At 42.4% G+C, this 21,762-nt stretch overlaps 1 non-coding gene across 1 annotated transcript; it reads left to right on the forward strand.

The window, feature by feature from the left end:
* The first annotated feature begins 18,454 nt into the window (after positions 1-18,454).
* On the forward strand, positions 18,455-18,645 carry LOC142461852 (U2 spliceosomal RNA). Its single transcript, XR_012787032.1, has one exon. It is a non-coding gene; the product is annotated as a U2 spliceosomal RNA (small nuclear RNA).
* Positions 18,646-21,762: the final 3,117 nt, after the last annotated feature.

Raw genomic sequence — 21,762 nt, forward strand, 5'->3', positions numbered from 1 at the left:
AGAACCCAAGATCAGAAAACATGATTGAATACAATTTCATAGTCAATAAAACATAAGTAAGCATCTTTCTGGTATTCTCTGCTTTCATCCAACATGCATCGAACATCAGCAATGATATCCCTTGGTCTTTGTTGTCTTCTGAATCCTGCCTGAACCTCTAGTAGCTCTCTGTCGATGTAGTGTTACAACTGTTGTTAGATGATCATCAGCAATATTTTACTCGCATGTGATATTAATGATATTATTCTATATGTTGAACATTTTGCTAGGTCACTTTTCTTTGGAATGTCTATAAATATGGAATATTTTCCAATTAGTTATCCACGTATCCATCTTCTAAATTTCTCAGCATAGACAAATAAGTGCTTCCAGTGCTTCATCAGCTTGTTGAACCACTTCAATTAGTACTCCATCCATCCTTTGATCATTGTCTGTGGCTAATGCTTTGGTGCAGCTTGAACTTCTTCCTTCAGTGCCATAAGTTCATGTTCACATGCTACCTCTTGAAATGGCTGAATATTGGCCAGTTCTTTGCGGCATAGTGACCATCTTCCTCTAACACTTCCTGCAATGTTCAGTCTTTTACCAGGAGAATCTTTCACTTTTGAAACGTTGAGATATGGATGAAATTAAATATGTGAACAGAGATGGGGGAAAAGAAATATCAGGTTACATGAAGACTGCCCACAAGCAGAAGCGCAGCAGAGACAAGGGTCTCCCTCCATAGACAGCAGAGAGAGCAAGGCTTCCCTAGGAGCTGGCACCCCGAATTTAAACTTCGAGCTTCCTAAACGGTTTTAAAATAAAACTCCGTGTGTTAAAGCCATCGATTGTGGTACTTTTTCTTGTGACTGAGACAAGGGACAACAAGGCAATTTTTTTAAATTGAGTCCCAACTTTGTCCTGTTCCTGCAGAATTTGTTGAACGATACACAGCCTCTCTTCCTTCCAGACTGAGTCACGCGGGGAGAAGATACAAACCTGGAGGTTTGTTTGTTTCTATGCCATTCTCTGTAGACAGCAGGGCATTACATTCAGAGACACAGCAGTTCTTTGGGAGGGGTGTGAACCCGGGGTCATTGAGGGAGGGTTATTCTTGTGACTTGTTTGGGCCCAGAGTGAAAAAGGCTAGATGTGGCAAAGGTGGTCGCAGTTCTTGAAGCACACAGGGGGAGAAGAGAGCAGAGAGAAGGGAGGCAAACAAGTTAAGGGTCAGAAACAAATCTAAAAGAGACACATGCAATTTTTCAACAGTAAGGCCTTGAAGGCTTTACTAATGTTTTTTCTCTAAGTCTGTCATGGATTATTGTTAGTAGTTGTCTTTGAGTCAGCTCCCATCCCCTGGCAGGTCCATAACATGCACCATGGAATTAAATCCTTGTGATACATAGACCGACAGTTATAGCACCATGCTCTAAGGGTTTAAAATACTCCTGCTACCAACAATCAGATAATGCCTGTGAGCGAAGGCCAGCTTCCCTACCTTCCTACCGCTCCAGGTCCGATCCACAGAGGACCTGCTGTTTCTCCTTGAGATCTTTAGCTCCAAGAAAGTAGGAATCTCTCCTATAACTCCATTAAAACAGCATGTGGGCATTTGGGGTCATTTGTATTTTCCAAACTTCGGGAAAAAAATGACTTGAGCTAAGATACACAAACTGTATCTCTTGAAAAACTTTTTAGAAAGGTCGCAAATTTGAAAGCAAGTTTGTAGAACTAGGTTCTGAGAACACATACCAGAGAAGCTTCCGATGGCTTATTAGCATGAGGTAAGGGATTCTGGCCTTAGGACTCCATCCTAGGAATGAATAAACTCCCAATCTTTTTGTGGCTTTGTTTCTCTATCTCAGCCTCCGCTCCCCACTCCCACTGAGAGTCCAGAGCCCTAGGGGGGAGGGTGGGGTCAGATTAGGTTGAATGCAGATGCCCATCCCTTGCCTGGGGAGGTTAGGTAACCTTTTCGGGCCACCCCACCAAGATTGCATGCACTAGGAAGAGAACGTTCCCTAAAGAAACCATCGTGAAAATAAAAGGGACTAGCTGCTTGCCAGCAAAAAGATGCACAAGAAGGAAAAAACAATAATCTCTCCAGCTGGCTGAATTAAACAGAGGACTTTTCTGGTAGAGTCGGGGTTTGGTGAAGAAAGTAGAGCAAAGAACAAAGTATTAGCAGTCTGGCCCAGCAGAGTCAAGGCAGGATGAGGATCAAAGTACCGGTTTAGGAGAATTGATCTAGAAAGCGAAAGCAGGGGAGGCGAGTCAACCAGAGGAAATGCAGCCTAAAGCAAGCAAGTGAAAGAAAGGAAGGTGGACCAGGCAGCTTGCGGAGGCTCTTAGATGCGCGGCTCCAGCAAGGGCAGGTGAGCCAATAAGCAAGGGCAACAACACTTGTACTGACATATGAATCTGAAGGTGCAATGATTGAAACCCAAACCAGACTTTCTGTGCTCACGGGGCACTCCAGCCTGGACCGAGATCGTAAGTGGGAAAAGAGGCTTTGATTCAGGAGGAAGGTGGTGTGAGCTGGAAAGACAGATGCCATCCCTAGATGGAACATCTCTGATGTGGTGAAAGAATGTGAAACATCACTGCAGGTTACTAAGTAAACACAAGTCAGGCCCTGCTTACGTTGCTTACCAGGTAATCCATCCCTGCCAGGCATGGTAAATGTGAAAAGAAGGTTTGCATCTGTGGGAGGGGGTTCAGGAATTCGGGGAGACAGATACCAGCCATAACCCGAAGCAACACCTTTAACGTGGTACAATAATGCGAAGCTGTTGACTAAACTTAAATAAAAAACAAAAACAATTCACCACTGTAACGACCCTATAAGACAGAGAAGAACTGTCCCTGTGGGTTTCCGGGACTGTAACTTTTCACAGGAGTAGAAAGCCTTGCCTTTCATCAGCAAAGTGGCTGGTGGTTTCCATCCAGTTGCTGACCTTGGACGAGAACCCAGTCCGTAATCACTGTGCCACCAACATGAGCATATTTAAGCCTGTATTCACCTTGCTTATTGGGTAACTGCAATCTGAGCATCACCAAAGAGGGCCTAGTCTAAAGGAGGCAATGATATGGCTGAAGACAAGAGCAGAATTTGAGGTAGAGATAAATGTTACGTCATATTGATAAAGAAACGGGGAGAAGCAATAGCTCTTTATTTCCGTTATATTCTAATTAATACGAACAAAAGAGCGGTGGAAATGCACGTTGCCATTTGACAAACAACACAGTGACTCTTGGGGCCAGTAAGAATCTCCTATGGAAACGCAACAAAGTTCAGGGATGAAAGTCAGATGAGAGACAGGATATCTTCGGAGTCTCAAAGTAACCACCTCAAAGGTACTGTTAATGACTGGAGGAAACTGTAACTTTGTAGTGGAGGAATCTGGCAAGATATCACCTTAACCGATCTCTTAGTTAAAATCAAGTGAACATCAAAGTTAACTTCACTAGTAATATGATATATTTAAAATCACGTATCTCCTGCTACCATGCGCTGAGAAAGGAATTCTTGGCAGGAATGCACAATTTCAATCCCAATCAAATGCTATAAATTGGGGTACCCTTCCAAAGTGTCAGTCTTATAGCAGACAAGGAAAACTAGACAAAGTCATCTCAATTGAACACTTACTGCAAAGTGGGCTCCTGGATGGGATCCAGAACCATGAAAAGGACACTCAAGGAATGATGGGAAATCAAATAGGGCCTGATGATGAGTTAAATATCTTCCTATGTGTCCCTTCCTGGTTGGGGTAGCTGCACACTGTGTCTAACATCCTAGCCTTAGGGGGTGTATTCAAAAACTACAAGTATTGCTTTTTTACAGGCTTCTTGAAGTTGAAAATTATTTCAAAATAAAATATAAAGAAAAAGATTCAGAATACAGATAGAAAATAAGAGAGGAGAGAGAAGAAGCAACCAACTCAGATGTTGCACTTGCATCTGTGACTTTCCCAGAACACACATGCGTGCACACGCATGCACACACACACACCTTACCCCAAGCCCCGCCCCCCCAAATCACCCAAGATTACATTCAAGCCTTGGATGAAGCCTAGACAGTGATTGCTATCAGTCATTTCTTATTCATAGCAACTCTAAAGAGGAGTAGCAAGGTTCGCCTACCTCCCTCAGAGAGAGTGGTTTAGAACTGTTGATCTTGAGGTTAGCAGTCCAATGCATCATAACCACTCTGCCGCCAGGACAATAAGTCTGTTTGCAACCTCCTCCTAGTTTCCCTCCCCACCCACTCCACCTCCCCTAAGGCTTGTTACTAAGACGTCTTTCAGAATCTCTGCAATACACACAACCAATGTAGATTGACTTTTGAGCTACAGATAGATTATTATAGATGACCTAGATATTCTGGTGAAGTAATCCATGTTATTGCTGTACCTGCACCGCTTCTCACCTTTTCCCAGAGTCTGTGGATGGCATGAACAATGACAGACTTAAACTACTAGCTAAAAGGTTGGAGCTTTGAGACCATCGCAAGAGAGATCTTGCGATCTACTTCTAAAATATTAGCCATGGCAACCTTATGTCGCAGAGATCTACTCTGACACATATGGGGGTCTCCATACATTGGAAATGACTTGGCAACAACTGGTGCAATTAGTGTTGCTCCTGCCATTATTGTATCAGATCCTCTTCCCATTGCAAATGCCTAGGGCAGCGATCGGAGCCTCTGTCCTCCACCTTTGCTGCTGTAACGGATATTGCTAACACCCTTGCTCCTCACACCGGGAAACTTTAATGGACCCCAAAGTTCCACCCAACACCAAACTTACTAATGCAATGGATCATTTGACTTTTTTAATTAGAATTCAATCCTGCCATGATTGTTTTCTTTTTCCACGCATACGGGGCAAACACATAAGAGGAATCATAATAAGTATCTACTTATTCTATAAAAGAAACTCTAATTTGTGTAAGGCAAACAGTTTTTCTTACTTTCCCCTTTTTCTCATGATTATGAGAATGAAATATTTACTGAAGAAGATGAGATACTTCAGTTGGGATTATACTTCAATCTAAAGAAAACAAAAACCCTCGTCACTGAACCAGTAGACAACCTCATGGTAAGTGGAGAACGGAATGAAATGATCAAGCATTTCATTTTACTTTAATCCACAATCAGCACTCCTGGATATAGCATTCCTTAGGACAAATGTGCTGTACAAGATCTCTTTAAAGTGTTCCAAAGGATGTATGTCACTGATAATTAAGGTGGGCCCGATACATGTATGACATTTTGATTGCACCATTCACATCCAAAAACTGGGCTATGAACAAGGAAAACCAGAGATGAATTGAGGCATTTGAAGTAAGGTGTTCATTAAGAATATTGAAATACTAGGGATTGCCAGAATGAATAAATAACTAGGATGGGGCCACAGTCTCGTGTATTTGAGTCATGTTATTAGGAGGGACAAGTCCCTGGGAAAAGGACATTATATCCACCGTACTAAAGTAGTAGTTCAGAAAAAAAGAGGAAGACTCTCAATGAGGTGGATTGACACTGTGGCTGCAACAAGGGGCTGACGCACAGCAAAGAGTGCCAGGACAAACAGAACCCCATCGTTTCACCCCGTCGTACATAGGGCTGCTATGAGATGAAACAGATGATAGGCACCTAAGAAGAATAGCTCATGGTTTCAAAATCAATGCCCAATTTTAAGCTTCCTACATAGAAATGTCACCACTTGTCTGTCAGTTCGTCGCACTATGGTGGCTGTGTGGCGCTATGATACTGATATTTCAAATACTAGCACGGTCATCCAGAGTGAGCCTATTCCAGCAGAGCTTCCAGGCTAACAACAGACTATGAAGATGGAATAGGCTGTCCACCTCCGAGAAATTAGTCACTTAAAACATTATGAGCAGCTGTGGAACATTTTCAGACACTGAGAACTTCATGAGTAGGAGTGGAATACTGTCAGATATAGTACTAAAAGATAAGCCCCTCAGGTCACAAAGCACTTACAGTATGAATATGGAAAAGCTGCCTTTTCAAATTAGTGTAGACCATAATAATGCAGATAGACAAAAGCCTGTGGAAGTAAAATCCTCAGGACCTATGTAAATTCAAGTTGAAGTTGAGAAAAATTAAAACAAGTCCATGAGATCCAAATAGGACCTGAATAAAATACCTTTATTTGTTGATGAGGCATGATTCAAAATGAGGAGAAACCGTTTCAGACATCTATTAATAACTGAAACATGGCATTAGGAAGTATGAATCTAGGAAATATGAAGTCATCAAAAATGAAATGGAAAATATAAAGATCAATATACTAGCCATTAGTGGCCTGAAATGGATGGGAATTTGCCATTCTGTAGCAGACAGCCATATGGTTTATCATGCCAAGAATGACAAATTCAGGAGGAAAGGCCTCCCATTCATCATTAAAAAAGGCATTTCAAGATGTCTGAAAGTGTAATGCTGTCAGTGATAAATAAATATTTTTACACATTCAAAGAATCCAAGTCAATATAATGCTGATTAAAATTCATGCACCAACCACTAATACCAGTGATGAAGAAATTAAAGAATTTTACCAACATCTTCAGTCTGAAATTTATCAAATGTGCAATCAAGATAAATTGATAATTATTGGTGACAGGAAAGAGAAGGTTAAAAGCAAAGGGGAAGGAATAGCACATAATAGAAACAAATCTGAAGACCGAATAATTGAATTTTATAAAGCCAATGACTTCTGCATAGCAGATACTTTTTTCAACAACACAAATGGAAATTATACACATTACCTTTTTAAGATGGAATACACAGAATCAAATTGACTACCTCTATGGGAAGAGAAAATGAAGACGCTCAATATCAGAAGCTAAAACTAGTGTGGGGTCCTACAGTGGAACAGACCATCAATTGCTCATATGTAAGTTCACGCTGAAGCTAAAGAAATTTTTAAAAAGTCAGTGAGAACCAAACTAGAACCTTGAGTAAATACCAATTGAATCGAGAGATCATCCCCCCAACAGTAGATACCCCATGAGCTGTGGGGTGACATCAGAAACACCAGCTAGGAAGAAAGCAAAAAGTCATTGGAAAGAGGAGATCAAAGTGTATTTCAGAAGAGACTCCGTAACTGGCTCTTAATCATAGAGTATCTAAGGATGTCTAAGGCAAATGGAAGAACTGATGAAGTCAAACAGCTGAAAAAGTTCCAAAGAATAGTTGGAGAGGACAAGGTAAAGTAGAAGAATACAATTTACAAAGCCCTTAATTAGAAAACCCCAAAGAAAGGACCCAGCACATATTAAACTGAACAAAAAACAAAGTAAAAAAACTAAGCTCACTGCTGTTGAGTTAATGCTGACTCATAGAAACTAGGGCAGGGTAGAACTGCCCCTGTGAGTTTCCTACCCAGGACTGACTCTTTACAGCAATAGAAAGCCCCATCTTTCTCCCCCGGAGTGGCTGAATCTAAGCAAGAGGAAATGTGTATTCTTTGAAAATAATCAGAAAAGCTGGCATCGTGATTGGAGGAAGTCTTATTAACACGCTTTGTATGACACAACCTTGCTTGCTGAAAGGGAAGAGGACTTGCTGATGAAGACCGGTGGTTGCACCGCTGGTAGTTACGTAAGCTGATGTCAGTTTGATATTACTAAGAGTGAAGGGGTGAAGTTTAGCGTGTCAATCACGTCGCAGCTTAATGACTTAATCTGAAGGCGCTATGGAGATAAATAGCTTACTGGAGGTTAGATACATATTTTGCTCCATCTTCCTGCTGACAAGCCACATGCCCTATGCTGATGGAAGTCAGAGCCCTGGGGCTGGAGGAGCCACTTGGAGACCCACGCTGGTGCTGAGATGCTTCCACCACCACTGGATCCAGAAGACTTCCCACCCACTGGTCTGTGAATTCAGCACCATTGCGTGACTGCTTGAGTCTAAAGAGGAATTTATGGACTAGTATCAACAAAGGAGGTAATATCAGACTTAGAACTTGATCCTGACTGGGCTGGGATGTTTTCTTAACATACAATTACTCTTTCATATGAAAACTCTCTCACACACACATGAGTCGCCCTGGATTTGTTTCTCTAGTCTACCCACACTAACACACCAGCCATCCGTGAAGAATAGAACTTAATGTAAAGAAAACAGAAATCATCACAATTGTCCCAATAAGTAACATCATAATAAACAGAAAAGTTTGAAGTTGTCAAATATTTTGTCTTGCTTGGACCCACAATAAATGCTCCTGGAAGCAACAGTCAAAAAGAGCCCAAATGAAGGCTTGCATTGGGTGAGTATGCTGCACAAGACTTCTTTCAGGTTTTGAAAAGCAGGGATGTAACTTTGAGGAGTAAGCTACACCTGACCCAAGCCATGGTGTTTCATGATGTTTCCTCATATGCATGTGAAATCTGGGCATTGACTAAAGAAGGCTGAAGAGGTATTAGTACATTTGAATTATGGGGCTCTTGCTGAGTATTGAAAGTACTATGGACTGTCAAAAGAACAAAGAAGTCTGTATTTAGATGCAAAGATACAGAAACATCAGCTTAAGTACTTCAGACATGTGGTCAGGAGAAACCAATCCCTGGAAAAGGCCATCATGCTTGATAACATAGAAGGACAGAGAACAAGAGGAAGGCCCTCACAAGATGGACGGGCACAGTAGCTGCAACAGTGAGCTCAAACACGGGCAGTGCTAGGTGGTGTTGTGTTCTGTTGTGCATCTGGCCACTATGAATCCCAATCACCTGGAAGGCACCTAAGAACAACCACCAGAACATACAAGTAATCATTCAAACAGCTTCTATGTCTGTCAGTTCTTCGTAATCCAGGATGCAAGCAGCCCAGTTGGCACTGTTAATGGCAAGATCCGTGGTTCAAATCCACCTGTTTCTCTGTGAGAGAAAAGTCCAGTCTATCTGCACCAAGGAAAATATACAGCCTGGAAAACCCTGTCTAGAGTCTCCACCAGTCAGTATGGACACAATAGCAATGGATAAACAGGTGTGCTTCATACCATGCCTATTCAGCTCACACTAAATCACAGAGATACCTGTGGGGCAGACAGGAAGCAATGGATTCCTTGGAAAGGTGCCAGGAGTTGAGGTAGTGTTGAACATGTGCACCGTCGCTCCGTGGCCTCGCTGCCCTGCCCCACACAGCCTATTCTGTGAACCAGAGGACCACACTGCTCTGCCCAGGTATCCTCAGGGCCTCCTCAGAGAGTGCCCCTAGCCCAGAGACAACCAACTGCAGATTCAAGTGTCCCAACCCTGGAGGTCCTGGAAAATGAAAGAGAACCAGAGCAGCTTGCCAGATGGTTACTTTAATATTTATGGATCAAATATATATATAAGTATATGTACTATATATAAAGTGACAACCAGTGCTATATGTCAGAGAAAGGCAGAACCAACTTGATAGTGGGTTTGGAAATTTGGTGTATATCAATCACGGCATAGCTGTATGTGCAGAATAAAAACTATGCACATATACCTTCTGCACCGTGGATTTCTGCATATGCAACCAATGCCGCTTTAATTGCTCTCAGGGGTACACAATGTGCCCCCAGACAATCGCATTCCGCCTTCCAGTGAAGTGCACAAGTGAAGGAGGGCTTCTTTAATTTCAGTGTCATAACCGATACAAGAACTTGCTTTGGTTTCCCAATAAAGAAACAAGGATCACAGTGAGTGAGCAAGCCAGATAATGATCTCTGGCTCAAGCACTCCTGTTACTAAGTTTTCTTTGAATGTACACTGAGTTGCGTTAGGATTATCTTTCCCACATACCACCTTCACACGTCTTGCCAAAGATTATTGGTTCCTGTGTTCGGCTGGGTTGTCTAGAGACACTAACCCAGTAACAGTCTTCTGTGTATAAGGAAAGAGTATGTTTCTATCAATAAGGCATCCTAGCCCAGCTCAACTCATGTCCATAAGGCCGATGCAAGCCAGTGCCCTCTTCAGAATTAGTAGCTGTAGACTGAGGACAAAGGAGAAGTGGGATGCAGGAAGATCACAGGCACGTGGGCATAGAGTTGTGTAGATCCAAAGTCAGAGGAAACATGGTAGGGTACTGCAAGCTCTCAGAGTCAGGGTCTGGAGGCCCACAGGGCTACCACTGGAAGCAGACACAGAGAGTCCAGAAACGAGGAAGGCAGAGAGACAGAACTTCCTAATTTCTCTCTTTTCAAAAGGCTCCCCCCATTACCCCCCTAAGGAGGTGTCATCATTTGGTGGCCTGATTAACAGGTTGAATTCCACCCCTACACATTCATCCAGGGTCAAGTGGACATAAAATCTAACTGCCACAATTACATAATATTTCAAAGTCACCTGGAATAATTTCCCAAGGCCTAAGAACAGAAGGCAAGGCTTTTGCCTAATAGATATGGCAGATTTGTGGAGCGTTCAGTACTATGGTGATTTCATTTTAGGACTTTGATGAGTTTGTTTCTCTCAATAATTGAATGTCACGCCATTGAATAGCGCCTCGAATGGCAAGAGAGGCTAGTGACAATTGTGTATTATAGATATCTGATAAGCACCCGAGCTTCAAAAATCAATTCCCAAGTCATTCAAATGCCCTTCCTCGTGCAAATCATGTTTGCATGTTAGGACCTTCCAGGTAGTTAGCATGTAGCCACTTGCAATTGCCTCAAGGCATCGTGTTTTATGATAAAGATGCACGAGGAATTAAGGGACATGAGAAGCAGCTGTAAGGCTTCCAAGAGACTAGAAAAACTTTCTGAATTCTTTCCAGTCACAGAGTTGGGCCTCTCAGAGAAAAGAAATGTCATTCAATGGATGACATTGCTCTAAAGGCCTTGCCATCATTTTATCCCCAAACGGCGGGAGGTTTTATGTCTTCCTCATCTTGGTTATTCAGCTACCCCCCGTCTCTGCTTTCTGTCCTCCGGCTGCAACCGATGAAAGAGCCTCTCCTCTGTAGCTGCCACACAGCATCTGTGGCCTCGTCCTGTCTACTGGACGTTCGCTTCTCCTTGCTGCCTTCTCTCTGGGCAAGGCTGCACGTCTGCATCCCTCGTATGCTTGTGTCGTCCCTCTTTGTGTAGTTCACAATCTAGCCACCAGTTACCGCTGAGTCACCTCTGAGTCATGGCAACGTCACTGTGCCAGATTAGATCTGTGCTCCGCTGGGGTGTCAACGGCTGCTCTTTGGGAAGCAGACTGCCAGGCCTTTCTTTCAAGTGGCACTGGGTGGACTTCAGCGTCCCACCTTTCAGTTAGTACCTGAACGGGTTGGGTGTTTACACTGTCCAGGGGCACGATTTCATATCAAAAACTCCCTAGAAGAGAGAATTTTATTGGATTTGTCATTTGATCCTGGGACCCAACATTCATGGAAGGCCTACTCATTAAGGCCACAACTATTCTATAAATGTTTGGGTTCAAGGTGGTATTCCAAGTCTGGTGAGAAGGCGTAGTGTTTCAGGGTCATCTGGGATAAGGCATACGATCCTATGCTGAGAACCGCTAACAAATGGGCATACAGATTCTTTGTGGAATATATATATTCTTTAAAAGTTATAAACATTGTTGCTCAACTCATCCATTAGCTTTTCACTGTCTTTTGTACCTTTTGAAGTGTTAAGACATATGGCCTTGTTCTCCAGGCATAAAGTTGGTTTTATATTAGAATCGTCATTGGGCTTCAAGATCGCCGTACAGGAGGTGAATTATCATCCAGCATCACTAAAGAAAGAAGCGTGAACTGCCTTAAAGACCTGGACATTATCCGTGCTGCGTCCATTAGCAATGGATGTTCACCAGCTCAGCTAACCCAGCGCACTGGGTAGAACACATAAGCACACCTTCACAGCCAACATGACCATCACCAGCCAAGTGCATCCGTGATGAATGAGATTCAATCAGCCTCCTGGCCTTCCAGGCTGAAGATAACATTTCTGCTATTGATAGTATCAGCTCATAATTTAATTTCAGGTTCTAGCTTTTAAGAGATAAGGCTGTTTGCAGAACTAAAATCTAATCCAGTAGAGGGAATTAGACAGAGTTCCATAATGTCTGATGATCACAAGATAGCCTGCTAGCCTATGCTTCATAAACCGAGATGTCTACGTGGATGAGAATAAACACGGCAAAACCAAATAGAAGCTCTGTTTATTCATAGACTCAGATGTGGGGCCTCAATGGTCAGCCTGATTGTCTTCTCTCAGAGAGAGAAAGGAAAAAACAAAAACCTGCTTGTGGTCTCTGCTAAAGCAGAGGCAACCCGACTTCCTCTTAGGGCAGCCAGTGAAAATTAATCCCAGGTCTTTATTAGCTTATTTTCTTGCTGTTCTGTTGCTTTCGACAAAAGCAACACGTGAAGTTCAGCAAGACAGGATTAAAAGCCGAGGTGGTCGGTAACAGTTGCAGATCTTTTGTTCGCTTTGGTTCTCCTGAGGGTTTGCCTTCTGTCCCTCTCTTTCTGTAGGCAGATCTGCCCCTGTGCGCCCTGCCACCTTCAGCTCTCCTTGGCTGCAGACACCGCTGGCTGCTCCTTGATTGATGTGGGCGTAGACTAAGTTATCAGGCAGCTCCTGACCCATCCGCGGAGGATAATTTCATTGCGTGTCTGTTCAGCCTCTGTGTTGTGCTCTCTTCGAGGCTTCAATTCTCCCAGGTGAGGGAAACAAATAAAATTTAAGAAATTCTTCTCTCTCAGGCTATAAGGTTAGGAATCCTGCCAGATCTCTCAGAATGAAGTCACTCTCTGCACAGTGGCTCTGTGCCCCGGCTAGCTTGCACTACTGCGTGCTCCTCTTTGATTAGAGAATTAGAGGCAATGGAGAGTCACTCTGGGGTTTGATTACCAGTTATTTGCTTCTCTTATCTAGTTTCTGGTTTGTAGGATAAGCCATAAATGACCTCTTGTTCCTCCTTTTATGTGTGCACATGCCATTTTTTGTTGTGGGCCACCTGTGTGTGTGCGCGTGTATTGAGTATGTGCAGGGAACCAATGAAATAGCAAGCGGCCATAAACAGTAAGCAATCCCTCTGGCATTGTTTTTACTCCACCCCACCCTCCTCCTTTCCTAACAAAGAACTCTTGAGAGAATGCCTTTTCCCCACTAACACAGAACAAAATCATTAAAGAAAAATTACAGGGTGGGTTAGCCAATTTCTCCACTATACTATGAATTCTTCAAAGCAGTTATCCCAAGATGATGCCTGGATGCTTCTCTCTAGTCTACGGAAGTATAAGCAGCCGTGGTAATGTAGGAATCAGCTCATCACCCTGCTCTGCAATGTAGAATTTAGCCCTTGACATTCAGCCTCGATTCTCCCTTCTCTTAAAGCACTGAATCCTAACGTAACACAAATGTATGTAAGTTCTCCTTTTCTGAAAAACAAAGAAAGGATTTTTTAAAACTTTATTCATAATGTGACCATAATTACTTTAAATGTAAAATCCTATGGGTGTAAAATATTCATCATTAATAAAACTCACTAGAGTGGAGGTCAATGGAACATATTTCTTTTCTCAGGCAAATCCCTGGTTTTATTATTGTTTTCAAAGATTTCAGATTCACTTTTGCCAGCTTGCTAAAAGAAAGAAAGACAAATATTTACAAAATATTATAGAAGAGACACTAAATAAAATGGACAGCTAGCTTTGGTTTTGCCTCAGTGTCATTGAGTGACCTTGGGCAATTTATTCCCCTTTTTCTGTTCCATTAGATGAGAAGATTGGATAAGGGTTCTCTAAGGTTTCCTCCCTATCTTCATAGCTCTTGGGCATCAGGGAAGTGCACTAATTTACTCACCTCCTCGTGTTTCCACGTGGAAGAACTTCCAAAAAAGGATTACCCAAGGCCATTCTCTCACTCTCTTGTGATTAATGAGTTTAAAAGTTCATTTCTTTGGGGCCATCAGCATGCTCAAGATGTATATACTTTCTCTGCTTCTTTATGCCTTAAGTTTTCTTGGACAAACATTTGGGGGTGCAGGATGGAGTAGAGGGAGGAGTTTGTGGTTCTTTCAGCTCAGACTATGGCTGCTTATGTAAATTTAAGTCTGGGGTAAAGTATTACCGTATATACTTGAGTATAAGCCTACCCAAATATCAGCGGAGGCACCTACTTTTACCACAGAAACAGAATTTAAATTGTGCTGGAAAACTGGGCTTATACACGAGTATATATGGTAGCTTATCTCAAGCCATATTTTCCAGAGAACTTTATAGGTAATAAGGTAGATTCTCATTTGCCTAATTTCTCTAGTTCTTAGCTTCAAGAGTAGGGAAAAAATGGTTCCATGTTAAGCCCTGAGGCATTTCCAACAAGAAGAGAACGGGCTTGGTGGAATTAAAACTCAAACTGATGAAGGAAGCAAAAGGAGAGACAAGAACAAATGGAAAGAAGAATGGCAAGTCAACAAAGTTTTGATGATTAGGTCAATAATAAACTGATACAGGGAAATCTTACATAGAAGTGAATTTTAATGGTGCAAACTAATTTTTACTGGTTTGGCGTTTTTTCAGTGTGTGTGTATTTGTAAGCTTGTATACATCTGTTTTAATTTGAGGAAAATTTACACACTGAGTACATTTCAGATTATAGTGTACATTTAGGGAGTTTATATTTTAATGAACAGGAAGCTATAGCTCATAAGCCCTATAAGTAGAAAACCTAGTTCATTTGATTGTCTTGTACTCTAGATCTGGCTTAACAGTTCCTTATATTTGCTGCATAAAGGCAGATGATTTTAAGGCACATCTCCTGTCAATCCCTAATGGAGAACGTATTGGCAACAAGACACTGACTATTCTCCACTCTGAAAATTAATTCAAAGGGAATCTTGACATGATACAAGCGAAGAAGGAACCAATGAGGAATTATGTCTACAGAGGAACATTAATCATTTATTGAGTGATTAAAATCATGAATGTCTTTATTTTTAATACCAACTTTATTTTTTCAATTAAATTGTTTCCTGAAAGATGGGAAATTCATAATACGTCTCAGAAAAATAGCACAGGGTCACAGATGACATGCTCTGGCCTCACAAGGGAGCAGGAAAATCCACCTCCACTCGAGCCCGCGGTCCACTGTCCTAAGGCAGAGGTCAGACATGCCTCCACCCTACTGCCATCCCCTTTTATCCTATTCTGCTATTAATCTTCCCTCCCATGACATTGGCAGTCTACTTCTGTGATGGCTCTGATAATTCATGCTATGGACACACAGCACTCACAGACCACACTCACATGTATGAGAATTATCAGGGAAGCTTCAAGTTGGCAAAATGTGAAGAGTACAGCTCTTTGGTCTATAATGCCTCTTGCGCACTGTGCTGACAAGCAGGGCCCCCTCTTGTCCTCAACCTCGCAGCCCCATGATCCTGTGCCCCTTGCTTTGTGTCATGAGCCAGGAAAGAAGTCTCTTCTCTGCTGCATGGTCTTCATGATGCTCCTCTGCTTTGCCTCATGACCTCAGCTCTGCCAGGGGGTGGCCTGTGATGGCTCTTCTAACCATGTCTTTGAAACTCTTACCAAATGATTGGCTGGGACCATATTGATAGATTGCGCCATTTTGCCAGTCTGCTGTTTATGTAGGTTAGCCATCTCAGAAGCAGGGAGAGAATCCCAGGACCACCAAGGAAGAAGAGATCACCAGTAGAGGACATGCCAAATCCCTGTCTGAGCGGGCACCAGAGGTCACAGCACTGAGATTATGAAAAAGAGCAGTGGTCAGAACGATTGTTCTAAATTCAGCAGAACGAGATTTTTCAAACATGAAGATAATAGCTGCAGAGAAGTCGCCTGTTTCTAACGTGGCAAAGAAAATGACTATTATCTACTTGGCCCACCTCTAAAAGAATAGGATCCTATTCCTACATTGTAAAGATGGTTAAGGACAAATCACACAGCCCACGAGGTTCAGAGAAAAATGAAGAATATTGCAGATGAGGATGCTAATCAACCAGCATTGTGGAAATATCTTTTAAAAACAGTTTTATTGTTTTTGTCAGGTATCATTTAATATTTTTTCATAGAAATTTTAAAACTCTTTCCTAGAACAGCCTTCAGTTTTGTGTACCTCTTTTGTTGTTCTCTTTCAACTGTATAAATAATAAACTTCCTTTTAGTATGTCTTTTTGGTTTTTGTTTTTATGCTTAAAGCGGTCATTAGGACAGGGAACTGGTTGATGGACTATTTGAATGCTGTCACTGCCGGGGACTCAGACCGCGTGTGAGGGGCGGGGCCACCGTTCCTTCTTTGTCGAGGAATTGGAGGCCCCAAAATTGGCAAAAAGCAAACCGCTGCTCAGCTCCTGGTGTTCGTGAAGAAAGTGCTGTTTATCTCAGAGCCAGGAGCTTCATGTCTTCCAGCAGCGCCTATGAAACTATAATAGGCTCGTCTTTCATCTGATGGTCCTTGAACAATGTACAGATTTCATTTATGATTTTCAAATATCTTTCCAATGGAGTTCAACAAATGTGTATCACTTCTCTAACCAGATGTTTCATGTTATTTTTTAAAGAACCATCTGAAAGCAGTATCACAATAGAATGTCCGCATTAACATCGGTCCATGTTGGTTTATTACCGCAAGATGGCTGGAGCTGGGGCGGCCAGCGCTGTTTCATGTTATCAAATGTGAAGCTCTCTGTGATTGCTTCTCACACGCCGAGAACTTTCAGGGCTCAATTTCACCTTCGAGCCCATGAAATCACAGGCAATCCATTGAGTGTTCTTTATGGGGTTCCCAGGACAAGGGGCTGCCCTAACAGAAGGAGCGGGTCTGCGGCTAAGACTGTCAGCTGCTTTGGCTGGCAGGAAACAGGTGTTTAACACACAGGATTCGGCGTCAGGAGGCTGCTACCTTTAAAGATAACTGTCAAGCGATCAGCGTCCGCCGCACATGGCACGGGAACGCAGCGTTGCTTTATAGAACAGCTGAGACTTGATCGTTGCTGGAGGTTCTCAATGTTTGTGACTATAGCTGTGTGCATATGTTCTCTCATCAGCATCCATTGGAACGTAGATGCACAATGTGGATGAAACTGTTCTTATCTGGGGTAGTTTCATTTCTATAATTTAAAATGAGATGAAAGGATTGTAGTTATCTAAAGATCTCTTTGGCGGGTCGCGCTACTCTACCTTGGCACTCAGAGACGGTGGAGGAAGACAAAGGAAGATTCTCCCCATGGCATCTCAGCCCCTGCGGTACATTCTGGGGGCAGAGAGGGGAGGGCTGAGGCCATGGCTGATTGATTTCAGGGAAGTCAGACTTAGAATAATTAAGGAAGACCTGGCACTCATTCTTAAAAGAATTTTAAAATACCTGTTCCTATGGAAATCAAACCTATAAGAAGCCGTCTGGGTAGAAAGTGACCTCAACAATCAACAGAGTTAATCCATTATAAATGAGTCCAAATAAACCTCCTCCGATGCCCTAAGAGTTGCCTCTAAGGTATTAATTTAAGATTGAGTGGAATGTCTGACCCTGGCCTTTGATTCCCAGTTTTCTTTCTTATGGAAATCAAGACTTTGGATGATGTTGCTGCCATTTTTGTTTCCTTCCACAATGACAGACACCACTAATTGTTTTCACTAACCTCCATTCTCACTGTCCACCTTAGGAACAACTCTGCTTTTACAGGGTGGCTGTTTGTCCAGTTAGAAGATGTGGCCATTGATTTCTCATCTGATTAGAAGCGATAGAGTTCTATGGGTTTTCTAGGCAGGTTATTTAAAGAAGTGGTCTATGTCCCTGATTTATTCTCCTCTCTTCCCCGCCCTTTTCGTCCCTTCCTTCCTTATCCCTTCCCTTGTCTCCTGGTGGAGCAATGCTTAAGCACTGGGTTGCTAACTGAGAGCTTAGTTAGTGCTTCAAATCCAGCAGCACCTGATGATTTGCTCCCATAAATAGTCCAGCCTGGAGAAACCTGTGAGGTAGTCCCTTTCTGACCTACAGGGTCACTGCGGCTTCAAATAGAGGGGACAACTTGAGGTTACATAGCCACATGCTGGAAAATATGCTCATAGAACTTACCAAAGGAGTGACCTGTGCTTGCTGTTTTTGTTTTGTTTTTAGCAAAGCGGTAAGACTATACTTTTGCACAAAGACTATACCTTTGGCACAAAGACCGTACCTGTGCCAATTGATAGGTGTTTCCTATGCATTAGAATCAGGAGGGTAAAGTCAGAAATAAGACTGTTAAGAGCAGAGAAATCACTCTTTTGTCTCTCTTAACTTCTCCCTCAACTATGGTCCAGGTTCTCACAAAGCAAATGACAAAATTGCTCAAGTCCGAGAAGATGTGGGTTTTCCTAACAGATGCAAAAATTTTCTTTCTTTGTACTGTATACCAGCCTCAAAATAATAGGATTTAAGAAGGTACCATTTTTCTACATCGTAGTTTTGCTTTGGTGACAGGATAAATGTTTAAACCTTTAGTGTAAATTCTTAAATAGATATTAAGATTACTCATCGCTTCTTGGCCTTTTGGCTAAGATCAAGTATAGTATCTGTTCTTATCAGTTTAATATCTGATACTTCCTCTATCCGAGGACAATATATTAAATGGATTTTTTGGAATTAGGAGATGGAACAGGAGCTTGCTCCGTCACTCCACGCATCGACCTGGGACTGCAGTACTTCCAGGAACGGTGCACTCCCTTTGGGGAGCCCAACAGCAACAAAAGATTACTCAGTTGGTTTCAACGCTCACGTTCTTCATGGAAATGCCCTATTCGTTTCCAGTAGTTACAACACACGGATCTTTAGGAAATGACGTATATATTCACGATCGTTTTTGAATAACTGCTTGTTCCCAGGAAAGAAAAGAGTATCTCTCCGTGTTGAGATTGTCCTCATTGCTGCCCTTGCTCATTTATAGAGGACACAATGGGAACGGGCAACCCCTTCTGAGTTTGCTTACTTAGCTCCGGTCACCTGTCCCTCTCCCACTTTCATCAGGCCCTATCTCCTATTCTTCTCTGCTAATTTTTACTCTTGATTACTTTGCAGTGTTTCTTATTCATCTACATTAAGGTTGTGTGCCCTCTGAGTTCATTCCTGGAATTCACCCGCAGAAAGGAATTATCTTTTCATCACCAAATTATGCCCTCTTTATTAGTTCATAATTCAGTACTACACAATAATTCCTCTCCAGTCCTCGTTATTGAAGCTGAGAATAATCACAATGATTAATTATTTCCTTCTGTGTGTGTGTGTTCACGAGCTAGAAAGATATTTTATGTCCTGTCTCTAGTAACAGTAAACCAATGTAGTTTATCGGTCAAAATTATGTTTCAATAAAGTGACTTCTTTAAAAGAAATTTTTTCTGTCTGTGGTGCATTCATCCAACCAAAATACTAAACTTACTGCCATCTAGTCCATGCCAGCTCCTAGTGACCCTCTGCGGGCTTCTGGGATGGTAACTGTCTACGGGAGTAGAAAGTCCAGTCGTTCTCCCGTGGGCTGCCATGCGAATCGCAGCCCGAGGCATAACCACTCTACCACCAGGGCAACTTAGTGCAGTCATAGTTTCTTTCTCTCCCCATCACTACATATTGACAGTCTTTGCCTCCTCGTGAGACTGTGGCTTTCATCTTGACTAACCCTGGTGATGTGGTTGCCAGCTGGCCTCGATTCACAGACTTCGAAATCACCAGCAGCTCTGAGGGAGGAAGCCTGGCCTTTCTACTCCCATAAACAGTTACCGTCTCTGAGACCCACAGGGGCCTGGCTGTGAGTCAGCACTGACATGATGGCAGTGAGTTTGGTTTGTTGCCAGGTAGCCCAGGTGGCACTGTCGAATAATCATTGGATTAGCTAACCACTAGGTTGGCTGTTCAAAACCACCAGCCACTCCAAAAGAGAAAAACTTGAGGCTATTTACTGCTATCAATATTTACAGCCTTAGAGACTCTACATGGGTGCTGTGAGTTGGAATCGACTCTATGGCAATGGGCTTGGTGTTGTAAATCATATTGCTGCTATATACAAGGATGCCAACCCAAGCAGACACTGTTTCTGTCATGGAAATTGAAAATTCAGTCCTTAAAACTTAGAATATTTAAAATTCTTAATGGTTTATGTTTCAAGTCAAACAAACTCAAGTTACATTCTCTAAGAGAAGAAGAATCACTCAGAAGCAAATGTAAAATGAGTCCCAATAGGACCCATCACCTAATGAGTTTCCATCGTACCAACTAAACTCTTGAGCTTACTAGTTGTCAAATACAGTTTGCAAATTTTTTGTTTTCGTCATATCTCTTAGAAAATCTTTTAACAGAATTCCTTAATTATGGGATATCAAAATGTGCCAAAATGTTCTCTCTTTTGTTTTCTTTGCTTTCCTAACACTTTGTTGGTTCTCCTATTTCTTCCCATCACTTACTATCATCACCTCTGCTCACTCTCTGTGCTCACTGCTGCAACCAAGAGTCGTCCCACAATAATGTTTCCATCGATGCTTATAGGTTAGTCAGGGTTGACTAGAAAACTAAATCCACAGACACTCATATATGTGTAAGAGAAAGCTTTTTATCAAGGAGCAATTGTGTATTAAGAAAACATCCCAGCCCAGTCCAGATCAAGTCCCTAAGTCCACTATTAGCCCATATGGCTTATACTAGTTCATAAATTCTTCTTCAGACTCACATAGCACATGCAAGGATGCCAGATGCAGGAGGAGCACAGGCCACTGGTTGAAAAGTCTTCTGGATCCAGTAGTGGTGGAAGTATCTCCAGGCCTTTGGCTGCCATCAGCATGGTTCCATGTGGCTTGTTCACAGGAAGGTGAAGCGTGGAGAGTGTGTATCTGGCCTCCAGTGAGCTGTTTATCTCTGTTGCGCCTCCAAACGAGGTCGTTAAGCTGTGACATGATTGATAGACTAGACTCCACCCCTTCACAAGTTAACAGGAGGTTATATAACTCCCACAGACCACCCCTTATCAACTTGACATTCTTATACAATTCTTTAGCCATACATAATGTTTAATAAAACAATAATAAAATCATATCTGTACTTAACAAAATAAAACTAAAAAGCATACAATTCAATATGTACCATCCTCATTTAAGTATCATGTTCTATAAAAACAAAACAATATTCTATCTTAACATTGCAGTTAAGTGAACACCCAAACCTTAGTCCTATGGTCTTATGAATACATTCCCCCATCTACGAAAGTGTGGAAGCTAACCACGTATCCTCCCCATTTTGAGTATCCAATTTCTATACTGACCACTTATATCAGCCCAGTGTTCTTAGGAGATAAATGTGTTCTTTGATGTGAAATAACTTCATTACCGTTGGAACCTTGTGACTATGCATCCATAAGCAAAGTCAAATCAGGACAGACCATCCATAAAGTCAGCAGCAATATGCACCAGTTCACAGGCTCAGAAATCTTCTCTTCATCTAATGGGGTTCAGGTCCACTCATTGTGAGCTGCCTCATTTAGCCTTACCAGGTTTCCCATTGGTTAACTTGCCTTTAGACCAGGGGCATTGTCACCATTTCTCAACAACCCTATTTCCGTTGTGTTAGGACATGGACTTCAGAATAGTGGACCCCCTCTCATCTTCTCCTCTAGTCCCTGTGAAGCAGGTCCAGCGGGGTCAGTGGTCAGACTCAACCTGTTTCTTTATTGCTGTGTTTCTTTCACTTCCACCCAACAAGTGGACCCAGTTGGTCACCTTGCAAGCATCTCAGCCTGCCCACTGGCTCCCTTTAACGTTCAGTCCCAGAGAGGAGTTTCTTCAGGCCTCCAGAATTTTTCCAG

Source organism: Tenrec ecaudatus, chromosome 11 (genome assembly GCF_050624435.1).
Source record: "Tenrec ecaudatus isolate mTenEca1 chromosome 11, mTenEca1.hap1, whole genome shotgun sequence".
NCBI classification, from domain to species: Eukaryota; Metazoa; Chordata; class Mammalia; order Afrosoricida; family Tenrecidae; genus Tenrec; species Tenrec ecaudatus.